Below are 12,246 nucleotides of genomic sequence, written 5' to 3' on the forward strand. Positions count from 1 at the left end.
ATTTTGTCTTATTGCAGTATTACTGTACTCAGTGACTCCAAGCAAAAGAATTTTAGACATATATTTATAGACTAACCGATAAATTTTTAACATACATGATCATGCTTTCAACTTACACCACACAAATAGATCTTTTTTTGATATTTGTATACATTTAAAGCCATTCTAAATGATCTCACCCTGCCCCAAATAAGTCATTTCTAATGATCTAGGAGGTATTATTTCACTCGTATAACATGGAAATGTGTTCCTTTATCTCTGCTTTTGTTCTCCCCTATTTGTCAGGAAAAAAAGAGAGGAAATACAGAAGGACCCTTCCTTATATATCTCCTCTCTGTTTTCCCTGATAAATACACAGAGTATGTGATATTGCCACAAAGTGAAACAGGCACTGGAAATTAATAAAATCCATGCTAGCTGCTGTCAAGCTGCTGAACAGCTGATATGAAGAATCCGTAAGCTGTGGATTGGTGCTGGTTACAAATATGTAGCCCAGGGGCAGTGAGAGGCAGCTTCTGACATTAGTCTGCAACAGAGACTTTGCAGAACTACATAATACATAGACACAAACACAAAGAGGCAGCCAAAATGGGAAAACAAGGAAAAAGACCCCAAATGAAAGAACAAATTTCCAGAGGAAGAAATAAATAAGATAGATGCAAGCAACTTATAAGATGTAGAGTTTATAGTAATGATTAAAAGGATATTCAACACAATGAAAAAAGACATAGAAATAATAAGAAAGGACCAGTGAGAATTAAAGATTCAATATCTGAAATAAATACTACCCTGAATGAAATTAACAGTAGGTTAGAAGAAGCAGAGGATTGAATCAATGATTTGGAAGACAAGGTTGAAAAAAAAAACACCCAAGCAGAGCAACAAAAAGAAAAAAGAACTTTTTTTGAAAGGAGAGCTTAAAGAACCTTTGGGAAAATATGAATCATAACCACATCCTCTTCGTGGGGACACTAGAAGAACAAGAAAGTGAGCAAAGGATTGAGAACCTGTTTGAAGAAATAATGACTGAAAAAATCCCCTAGTCTAGTGAAGGAAAAACATACACAAGTCCAGGAAGCACAGGGAGTCCCAAACAAAAAGGACCCAAAGAAGCCTACACCAAGACACATCATAGTTAGAATGGCAAAGATTAAAGACAAGAAGAGAGTTCTAAAAGCCAAAATAGAAAAGCAAATAGTTACCTGCCAGGGAACTCCAATTACACTGTCATCTGATTTCTCAACAGAAACATTTCAGGCCAGAAGGATTAGCATGACATTTTCAAGGCAATAAAAAGCAAGGACCTATAACCAAGGCCACTTTACCCAGAAAGGTTCTCACTTAAAATTGACGGAGATATAAAGAGTTTCCAGACAAGAAAAATCTAAAGGAATTGTTACCAACAAACAAGTGCTGCAACAGATGTTAAAGTGATTGCTTTAAGAAGAAGAAAAAGAAAAAGAGAAAAAAAGAGGCAAATGCTTTAAAAATAAAATGGCACTAAATATGTATCTATCAATAATTACCTTAAATATAAATAGCTTAAATGCTCCAACCAACAGACAAAAGGTAGCTGAATGTATAAGAAAATAAGACCCATATATATGCTGCCTACATGAAACTCACCTCAGTTTGAAAAATACACACAGATTAAAAGTACAGGGTTGAAAAAAAAGATACTTTATGCAAATGGAAAGGGAAAAAATCTGGGGTAGCAATACTTATGTACAACAAAATAGACTTTAAAACCAGGGTTATAGTAAAAGATAAAGAAGGAAACTACATAGTGACATGGGAACAATTAAACTAGAGGATAAATCCCTAGTAAACATTTATCTACAAACATAAGAGCACCTAAATATGTAAAGCAAATCTTGATAGACATAAAGAGAGATAGATTGACAGTAATACAGTAATAATGGGGGATTTGAACACCTCATTGACTTCAATAGATAGATCTTTCAGGCAGAAAATCAACAATGGGACTGCAGCCTTAGGCAACACACTAGATTAAATTAGATTATATTCAGAGCATTTCAGCATAAAACAATAGAACAGAATATTTTTCAAGTGTACGCAGAACATTTTCTAGGATAGGCCACATGTTAGAACATAGAACAAATCTCAATAAATTTAGGAAGAAATCATCTCAAGCACCTTCTTTTACCACAATGCTATGAAACTAAATATCAATCACAAGAACAACACTGAAAAATACACAAAGGCATGGAAGCTAAATAACATTTTATTAAACAATGAATAGGTCAACAAAGAGATAAAAGAAGATCAAAAGATACCTTGAAACAAATGACAATGAGAACACAAAAACATACCATATGTGGAACACAGGGAAAGCAATCCTAAGAAGGAGATATATAGCATTATAGGCCTATCTCCATAAATAAGAAAAAAACTGAAATAAACAATTTAACTAACCACTTAAAGTAATTTGAAAAAGAACAACAAAGCTCAAAGTAAATAGAAGGAAAGAAATATTAAAGAGCAGAGCAGAAATAAATAATAGGGTCTAAAAATTGATACAAAATATTAATGAATCAAAGAGCTGGTTCTTTAAAAGGTAAAGAAGATTGACAAGCCTTTAACCAGACTCATCAGGAAAAAAAAGAGAGAGAACCCAAATAAAATCAGGGGTGAAAGAGGAGAAAGAGTAACTGAAACCAAAGAAATACAAAGGATTATAAGAACAATATTATGCCAACAATTTGGACAACAAGAATGAAAAGGAAACATTTATAGAAACATACAATCTTCCAACACTAAATCAGGAAGAATCAGAGAATCTGAATAGACTTATTATAAGTAGTGAAAATGAAACAATAACCCCAATGATCAAAGGCCCTGGACCAGATGGCTTTACAGGTGAATTTTACCAAATATTTCTGGAAGAACTAACACCTCTACTTCTCAAATTATTTCAATGAATTCAAGAGGAAAGGAGTATCTGAAATTCATTAGATCAGGCCACCATTATCCCAATTCCAAAACCAGATCAAGAAATTACAAAGAAAAAGATCATAGGCCAATATCCCTGATGAACATTGATGCTAATATGTTCAATAAAATATTAGCAAACCAAATACAACAATGCATCAAAAAGATCATACATCATGATGAAGTGAGATTTATTTTGGGAATTCAAGGTTGGTACAATATTTGCAAATCAGTAAATGTGATTCACCACATAATCAAAATGAAGGATAAAATCCACATGATCATATCAATAGTTGCAGAAAAAGCATTTGATAAATTCCAGCTCCTATTTATGATAAAAACCAGCAAAGTGGGAACAAAGAGGACATACCTAAATATAATAAAGTCCATATATGACAAACCCATTGCCAGCATCATACTCAATGGGCAAAAACTATACATGTTCCTCTTAAAACTGAGACCAAGACAGGGACGTCCATTTTAAACCCTTTTATTAAACATAGTACTAGAAGTCTTAGCCATAGCAACCACACAAGAAGAAGAAATAAAGGCATCATATCAGGAAGGAAGAAGTAAAATGTCTTTATTTGAAGATGACATAATACTGTACATAGAGAACCCCAAAGATTCAACCAAGAATCTCCTGGAACGGATAAATGAATTCAGCAATGTAGCAAGATATGTAATTAATATTCAGAAATCAGGTGCATTTTATACATTAATAATGAACCAACACAAAGGGAAATTAAGAAAACAATCCCATTCACAATTGTTTCAAAAAGAATAAAATGCCTAGAAATAAATCTAACCAAAAATGTAAAAGACCTGTACTAGGAAAATTATAAGACACAGAAGAAAGAAATTAAAGACGATACAAGAAAGTGGAAGCACATAACTGTGTTCATGGATAGGAAGAATTATATCATTAAAATGCCCATGGTTCCCAAAGCAATCTATAGATTCAGCACAATTCTTATCAAGATTCTAATGACATATTTCACAGAACTATAACAAATGTTTCAAAAATTCATATTTAAAAGACATCTCCAAATGTAGTCATATAGTACATCTGAGTTTCAACATACAAATATTGAATGGCACTATTCAATCCATAAGAGAAGCAAAGATTTCTACAATTCATTCCAACTTGTAAAATGATGACATCACTAAACTGTGATATGTTAATATAATACCTAGAGTAACCAATTAAAAACTTATACAAAGCGAGGACCTCTAGCCAAGATGGAGGCATAAGTAGATACACTTTGCCTCCTCACACAACCAAAAGGACAACAACAAATTTAAAAACAAAAATTAACCAGAACTGCCAGAAAATCAAACTGTATGGAAGTCCAACAACCAAGGTGTTGAAGAAGAAACACTCGTCCAGACTCATAGGAGAGACAGAGATGGGCAGCCAAAGTGGAGAGGACTCACAGCATGGTGGAGGCTAGAGAACTGTGCAAGGCAATGGCTGTCAGGGCAGGCAGTCTCACATTTGCATGCTGATAAACTGGGAAGAAAACCTGGGGAGTGAGAGAGACCACACAACCCAGGGTTCCAATGCAGGGAAATAAAGCCTCATACTGAAAAAACCTGTAGGAGTTGAGGAGGCAAGAGAAACTCCCAGCCTCACAGGAGAGTTCATTGGAGAGACTCACAGAGTCCTACAATGTACACAAACCCACCTGCCCGGAAATCAGCACCAGAAGAAGCCAATTTGCTTGTGGATAATGAAAGTGACTGAAAGACGTCCAAAGAGCTGAGCAAGTACCATTGTTCCCTCTCAGACCCCTCCCCTACATACAGCACCACAACACAGCATATGAAATGCCCCACCCTGGTGAATATCTAAGGCTCCACCCTTTACTACGTAACATGCATGCTGAGAAAAAAAATATGACCCAAATGAAAGAACAGAGAAAAGCTCCAGAAAAAATGCAGCTAAGTGATGAAGAGATGGCCAACCTATCAGATGCAGACTTCAAAATACTGGCAATTAGGATGCTCACAGAAATGGTTGAGTATGGCTGCAAAATAGAGGAAAAAGTGAAGGCTATGAAAAGTGAAATAAAGGGAATCAGTAGTGAAGGCAAGGAAACCAGGATTCAAATCAATGGTTTGAAGGAGAAGGAAGAAATACACATTTGGCCAGAACAGAATGATGAAACAAGAACTCAAAAAATGAGGAGAGGCTCAGGAACCTCTGGGATAATTTTAAACATTCCAACATCTGAATCATACAGGTTCCAGAAGGAGAAAAAGAAGAGCAAGAAATTGAAAACCTGTTTGAAAACAAAATGAAAGAGAACTTCCCTAATCTGGTGTAAGAAATAGGCTCCCAGGAAGTCCAGCAAGCTCAGAGAATCCCAAACAAGTTGCACCCACAGAAGCATAAATCAAGGCACATAATAATTACATTATCCAAGATTAAACATAAGGAGAGAATCTTAAAGCAGCAAGAGAAAAAGAGACAGTTACCATGAAGGAGCTCCCATAAGACTATCAGCTGATTTCTCAAAGAAAACTTGCAGGCAAGAGGAGGCTGGAAAGAAGTATTCAAAGTCATAAAAGGCAAGGACCTACATCCCAGATTACTCTGTCCACCAAAGCTATCATTTAGAATGGAAGGGTAGATCAAGTGCTTCCCAGATAAGGTCAGGTTAAAGGAGTTCAACATCACCAAGCCCTTATTATATGAAATGTTAAAGGGACTTATCTAAGAAAAAGAAGAAGATCAAATATACGAACAGTAAAATGAAAACAAACTCACAACTATCAACAACTGGGCCTAAAAAAATCAAAAATGAAAACTAAAACAAAAATGAACTAAGCAAACAGCTATAGCAGGAACAGACTCACAGAAATAGAGATCACATTGGGGGTTATTAGTAGAGAGGGGGAGGGGGAAATGGAGGAAAAGGTACAGGGAATAAGTAGCATAAATAATAGGTACAAAATAGGTGGGGGAAGATTAAAAAAAGTATGGGAAATGGAGAAGCCAAGAACTTATATATATGACCCATGGACATGAACTAAGATGGAGGAATGATGGTGGGAGGTGGGTACATGAAGCAGGGGAATAAAGGGGAGAAAAAATGGTAGAACTGTAATAGCATAATCAATAAAATATATTTTATAAAACTGTTAAAAAAGAATTGAATAAATACATAAATAAAAGTCACACCAAAAATGCTATACAAATAGATATACATGGAAAATAATAAACCAATGAAAATGGAATTATAAAACATTTTTAAGTAAACAAAAAATGGTAGGAAAAAGAAGATAAACCAAACATCCATATGGAAACATAAAAGGCCCTGCACAGCAACAGCAATTCAGAGAAAGACAAAATTTGGAGGAATCACACCATCTAATATCAAACTATTCATGAGGTTATTGTAATCAAACCAGCATAGCTTTGCATAAAAGCAGACACATAGATCAATGCAACAGAACAGAAAACCTGAAATAAAACCACACCTTTATAGTAAACTAATGTTCAAAAGAGGAAGCAAGCACAATGAAACAAAGATAGTTTATTCAATAAATGGTATTGGGAAAATTGTACAGATAAGTACAGAAAAATAAATTTAGAGCACCTCCTTGTACCATACATAAGAATAAGTTCAAAATGGATTAAAGACAAATATTAAACCAGAAACCTAGATCATAAAAATCCTAGAAGAAAACATAATCAGTAAAATCTCAGATGTTACTCTTAACAATATTTTATCAGATATATCTCTTCTAGCAAGGGAAACAAAAGAAATAATAAACAAATGGGACTACATCTAACCAAAAACTTTTTGCACAGTAAAATGAATCAGCAACAAAATTAAAAGACAGCACACAGAATGGGAGAACGTATTCACCAATACCTCTGATAAAGGGTTAATATCCAAAATTTATAAAGAACTCACAAAACTCAACACCAAAAAAACAAACAACCCAATTTAAAAATGGGCAGAGGACCTGAATAAACATTTTTCCAAAGTGGAAATACAGATAGATGGCCAATAGACATATGCAAAGATTCTCAACATCATTAATCATCAGAGAAATGCAAGTTAAAACCAAAAGGAGATATCACTTCTCTCCTGTCAACATAGCTATCAACAAATCAACAAACAACAAGTGCTGGAGAGGATATAGAGAAAAGGGAACCCCTTTGTATTGTTGGTGGGAATGCACATTGGTGTATCCATTGTGGAAAGAAGTATGGAGATAACTCAAAAAAATAAAAGTGAATCTGCCTTTTGACCAAGCAATTCCACTTCTGAGAATTTATCTGAAGAAAATCCAAACACTAATTCAAAAGAACATAAGAGCTGCTATGTTCATTTCAGTCACCAACATATGGAAACAGTCTAAATGTCCATCAGTGGATAAAACGACTATGGGGCATTTATACAAAGGGATACTACCTGGCCATAAAAGAAATAAAAATGTATCCTTTACATGGAGGGACTTGGAGAACATTAAGCTAAGTGAAATAGGTCAGTCAGAGAAAGACAAATATTATATGATTTCACTCATATGTGGAATCTAATGAACAAACTATACTAAAAAACAAAATAGAGACAGACTCATCCATAGCAGACTGACAGCTCTGGTGAGGGGGAGGTTATAAGGTGGAAAGATTGAGCAAATAGGAAAAAGGACTCATGGACATGGACAACAGTGTGGTGTTTGGATAGGGAATGGGGTAAGAAAACTAAATGGTAAGTGAAAGATGTAATAAAAATAAACCAAAAAAAAAAAAAGTATAAAACTCTTACTAAAGAAACAAAGAAAAATGATATAAAGGTATGAAGTTTAGAGAATGAGTGAGGACATTTTAATTTTTTAAAATTTTTGTTTCAGGAAATCATTAATATGAATCTCTGGAGTTACACAGTTGTGGTTTGGGCTAGGAACACACAAATGGATAAGTGTAATAAGATAGAGAATTAGGTAACAGACCACACTGTATATATGAATGTTATAAATGCCAGTGATGGTATTTTAATTCAATGGTAAATGATGAATTGTTTAGTAAATGATTAAATTATATAGGCACAGCTGGTTACCCATCTGGAATAATATAAAACCGGACTCTCTTTTTACATTATGTTAAAAATAAATTACAGCCCTGGCTGGCATAGCTCAGTGGATTGAGCTCGGGCTGCGAACCAAAGTGTCGCAGGTTCAATTACCAACCAGGGTACATGCCTGGGTTGTAGGCCATAACCCCCAGCAACTGCACATTGATGTTTCTCTCTCTCTCTCTCCCTCCCTTCCCTCTCTAAAAATAAATAAATAAAATCTTTTAAAAAATAAATAAATTCCAAATGGACTACAGACTTAAATGTTTAAAAATACAAGAAAGTCTGGGAGAATCTATAGATATACTCTAAGCAAAAGTAGAATTATTTGTGATGTGCTGTGCTGTAAAGGAAGTCAAAACACAAATACTTGGGAAACAAATACTTGGAAGAGTATTTCCAGTGAAGAAAACATGTAGATGCTCATTATCAATAATATACAAAATCTCTCACAGATTCACCAAAAGATAAAAATGCAAGTGAAGGAAACCGGGAAAAAGATTGGAAGAGGCAGTTTACATAAAAGCAAATCCCAGTGGCCAACAGATATGCAAAAAGACGCTCAGATAATACTTATGAGTGAAACGAAAATTAAAGTAATATTGAATACTTCTTTACATTTAGCAACCTAGCAATTGTTCTTTTTAAAAAGAGATTGTATTTACCAAAGACATATATATGAGGAATAGGGCACCCTTGCATTGCTATAGTAATATTACCACTTTTAATAAACAGTTTGTAAGAATCTAATCATTGAAAACATGTATTTTCTTTGACCATGAAAGAACAGCTCTGAGCATCTGTCCTATAAAAATAAAAACTACAGTTCACACAGAGGGACTATGCATCAATATAAAATGTTTGAATAAAATATTGTATATCTGTAGCATGGAATATTGAAAAACAATCAAAAATAATAATTTGAAATCATACCAATTGACTCAGAAGGATTCCTACAAGATGAAGAAAAATGTGCGCATACAGTGTCACTTACATAGGAGGAACAATAATATTGAGCATTAAAAAGTCCTCCAAATATGTATGCATAAAAGATTATATAAGTATATAGTAAATATAAAATCATATGTAAATTTGATTATATTTAGGCTACAAATTTGTTTTGCTGATAAAGAGGCCTTTTGGTGGAAACAGGATAGTAGAATGAGGAGGCAGATATAAAGTATGAGGAAAACAAATCTGTACAGGTCCCTACCTTCTCCTATGATAGGACCACGTTAATCTAGTTGTGTGAAATTTTGCATATGTATATATGTGTGCGTGTACATATACGTGTACACATGTGTATATAAATGTGCTTTTAGATGTATATGTGTGTATATGAATGTGTATATGCATGTATATACTCGAGAGGCCCCAAAATGGAATTGTCTTCTGGAAGATAGGCACCTTGTAGTACAAGCTGCCCCTGCTACATGAGTGTTCTAGGATCCCCTCTGTATCAGTGCACCAGCTGGCATTGTTGTGAAGAGTTCAACTTCAGTGAATTTTTAAAAAATACTCAATGTACTTGCCCATTTCATGATGGGTAATCTAGGAGAGCACCTGCCCACACCATGCTGAGTGTTCAGCAATTTCTTACCAAAAGTGGCATGACCCCCCTGTGTCTCACCCTCCTTATTCACACAATCTTGCTGTGAGTGACTGTTTTTTGTTTCCCCAGGTGAAAAAAGTCCTCAAAGGGAAATGTTTTGCCAATGTGGAAGAGGAGAAACAAAAAATTGCAGAAGCACTAATAGGCATCAAAATCAATAAGTTCAATAACTGTTTTGAGCTGTGGAAAACACATCTGGACAGGTGTATTGCATCACATGGAGAGTACTTTAAAGATGACTGAAATTTAAACATGTAAGAATAAATACACATTTTTTAATAAATAAATTCCGTTTTGGAGGGTCTTCCCTTGTATGTGTATGGGTACACATATTTGTGTGTACTTTTGTGTGAATATGCACACACATATATGTTTGCTCATAATGAAAATAACTGGTAAATGAGCAACACAGTGTGAGACCCTCTTCCCTGTGAGAGCTGGGCTCTGCAGGTCTGCATACCACCCTTGCCTTATTGCTTTTGATGCAAATGTGGCAAGAGTTTAGCCAGGGAACCAGCTCATACAGTTTGTGCAGCTCTTTCTAAACAAGCTACAGGACCAATTGGGATGTGTGACACTGTTTATCCTAATAATTTATTTTAGTTTGTGGCTTTCCTAAGTGATTACTCTAAGGCTTATTCAATTATTTTTCTCTTACCCTTGGGTTTCACTGGTGTAGGAATCATTTGCTTCTATTTCAGAATTACCAAGACAGTAGAAATCACTTAGGCTGCCTAGGCCTTAGTTTTTTTCATCTGTGAAATGAGGATAATGATAACTTCCTTGTCCCAGTCTCAAAGGAATATGGTAAAAATTAATAAGAAAATTAACTGGATGTTAGTTCCTGGTAAAGGTGTACCATGTAAATGCAGCTTCTTCACAATTTTTCAGTGCTGTGATTTTATGTGCCTTTCACTTTTGTAAGAGTTGCTTGCAGGGTTACATAGTATAGCATATCTGCTATAATTAAGCAGAAGGCAAAACACTGGAAATTTAAGAGAAATCAAAGTAAATTCACTTATTTGTAGAAAGGTTATCAACTATTTTGCAACAAGGCTTTTGGGACTTAGAAAATCAACTTAAATTCCAAGAGTGATTTTAATAGTCTGCCCTCAACCTCACCAAAGAGAGAGAGACAGACAGAGACAGAGACAAAGAGAATGAGAGAAGAAACACTTTTTCAAAACCATCTCCGCTTTGTCTTCCCAACATTTGGTTGTAATTCCAGGCACTCCTTTCCGTTGCACAGATTGTTGCTGTCAGTTCCTGTGTTCAGTCTCTCTTGGATGCAGAGTATTGTCTGTGCTTTTATCAAAAACAATTCTTTCTAAAACAACAGTCTTTCTAAAATGCAAACCTAGCCCCACAGGCTCATGCCTAAACCTCTGAATACTTCTTTCCCTTCATGTGGACAAAATCCACATGACCGTACATTGCATCCGTTTGTCCTTAATGACTTGATTCCAACCCATTTTTCACACTTATTTCTCCTGTCCTACTGACCACTCTCTGACCACTGTTCATAGCCAGTTCTAGAGAGGGATGTGATGGTAGCCTGCCACTTGCACTACTCAAATAGTATCAATAGTAATGGGACTGTCCCTGTGTAACCTCCTGTTCATCCCTACCCAAATCATTTATCAGTGATGTCAGCACTCAGGGCCTGTTCAGCTCAAGAGCTGACACATGGACATATGGACTATAGCTGCACTGACCCACAGCATGTGTCAAGGAGGAGAATTGGACTGATACACTGGATGAAGCAACATGTGCATGAAAGGGTCTACCAAATGCCTAATCATATAAGCCTGGAAGAGGAGAGAGGAAATGTGGTGTTGAGTCTGAAACAGGGAGCAAGGAGGTTCAAACTCAATAGAGAATGGGGTGTGGAGGGAGTACCGCAGGAACACTGTAGGTCATAGTTTATGGTTGACTCAAGGGCACCTTTTAAACACTTATTTTCCATTTTCTTTTTCCTCAGAACAAACACCAGCCTGACCAGTTCCATCTTGATCTCCTAAAATGCTGTTCTTAAGACTAACAGCAGTGTCAACTGGTGTTTACAGCCAATCTTGACAATGATCAAGGCAACAGTTAACAACCACAAATCCACTGAAGAAAATCTATATGGAAATGAGCATCATCTGTATACTACAAGAAGGTGCACATGTGAGTGAACATTAGTGACAATGGCTGAACTGACCAGGAAAGACCCTGACCCAAAGCTGTGCTGGCCAAGGATACTCAGCAGCTTGAGGCTGATATGTAACATCTGAAGAATCCTGTGGTGTAATAGCTCTACTATGGCTAATTTCAAGCTCCAATGGCTTTTTAAAAATAGCTGTCAAAATTCCTGAAAATTTAAAATTCCTCTCTCTTGAACCAGTATGAGCCAGAAACAGCAGCCACTCAGGAAAACAAGCATTCCTTGGACACACACAGCAGCCTTCTGATGATCTAAGTTAGGAACTGTCTAATTAAATAAGCATATACATAGGAACAAACAAAGATGAGCCAAAAACACTAAAATCTGTGGAGAGCATGAGCAGAGCATGTCCTGAGAGGAGAGGGAAGAAGTGGTCTTTCATGAGA

Source organism: Phyllostomus discolor, chromosome 4 (genome assembly GCF_004126475.2).
Source record: "Phyllostomus discolor isolate MPI-MPIP mPhyDis1 chromosome 4, mPhyDis1.pri.v3, whole genome shotgun sequence".
NCBI classification, from domain to species: Eukaryota; Metazoa; Chordata; class Mammalia; order Chiroptera; family Phyllostomidae; genus Phyllostomus; species Phyllostomus discolor.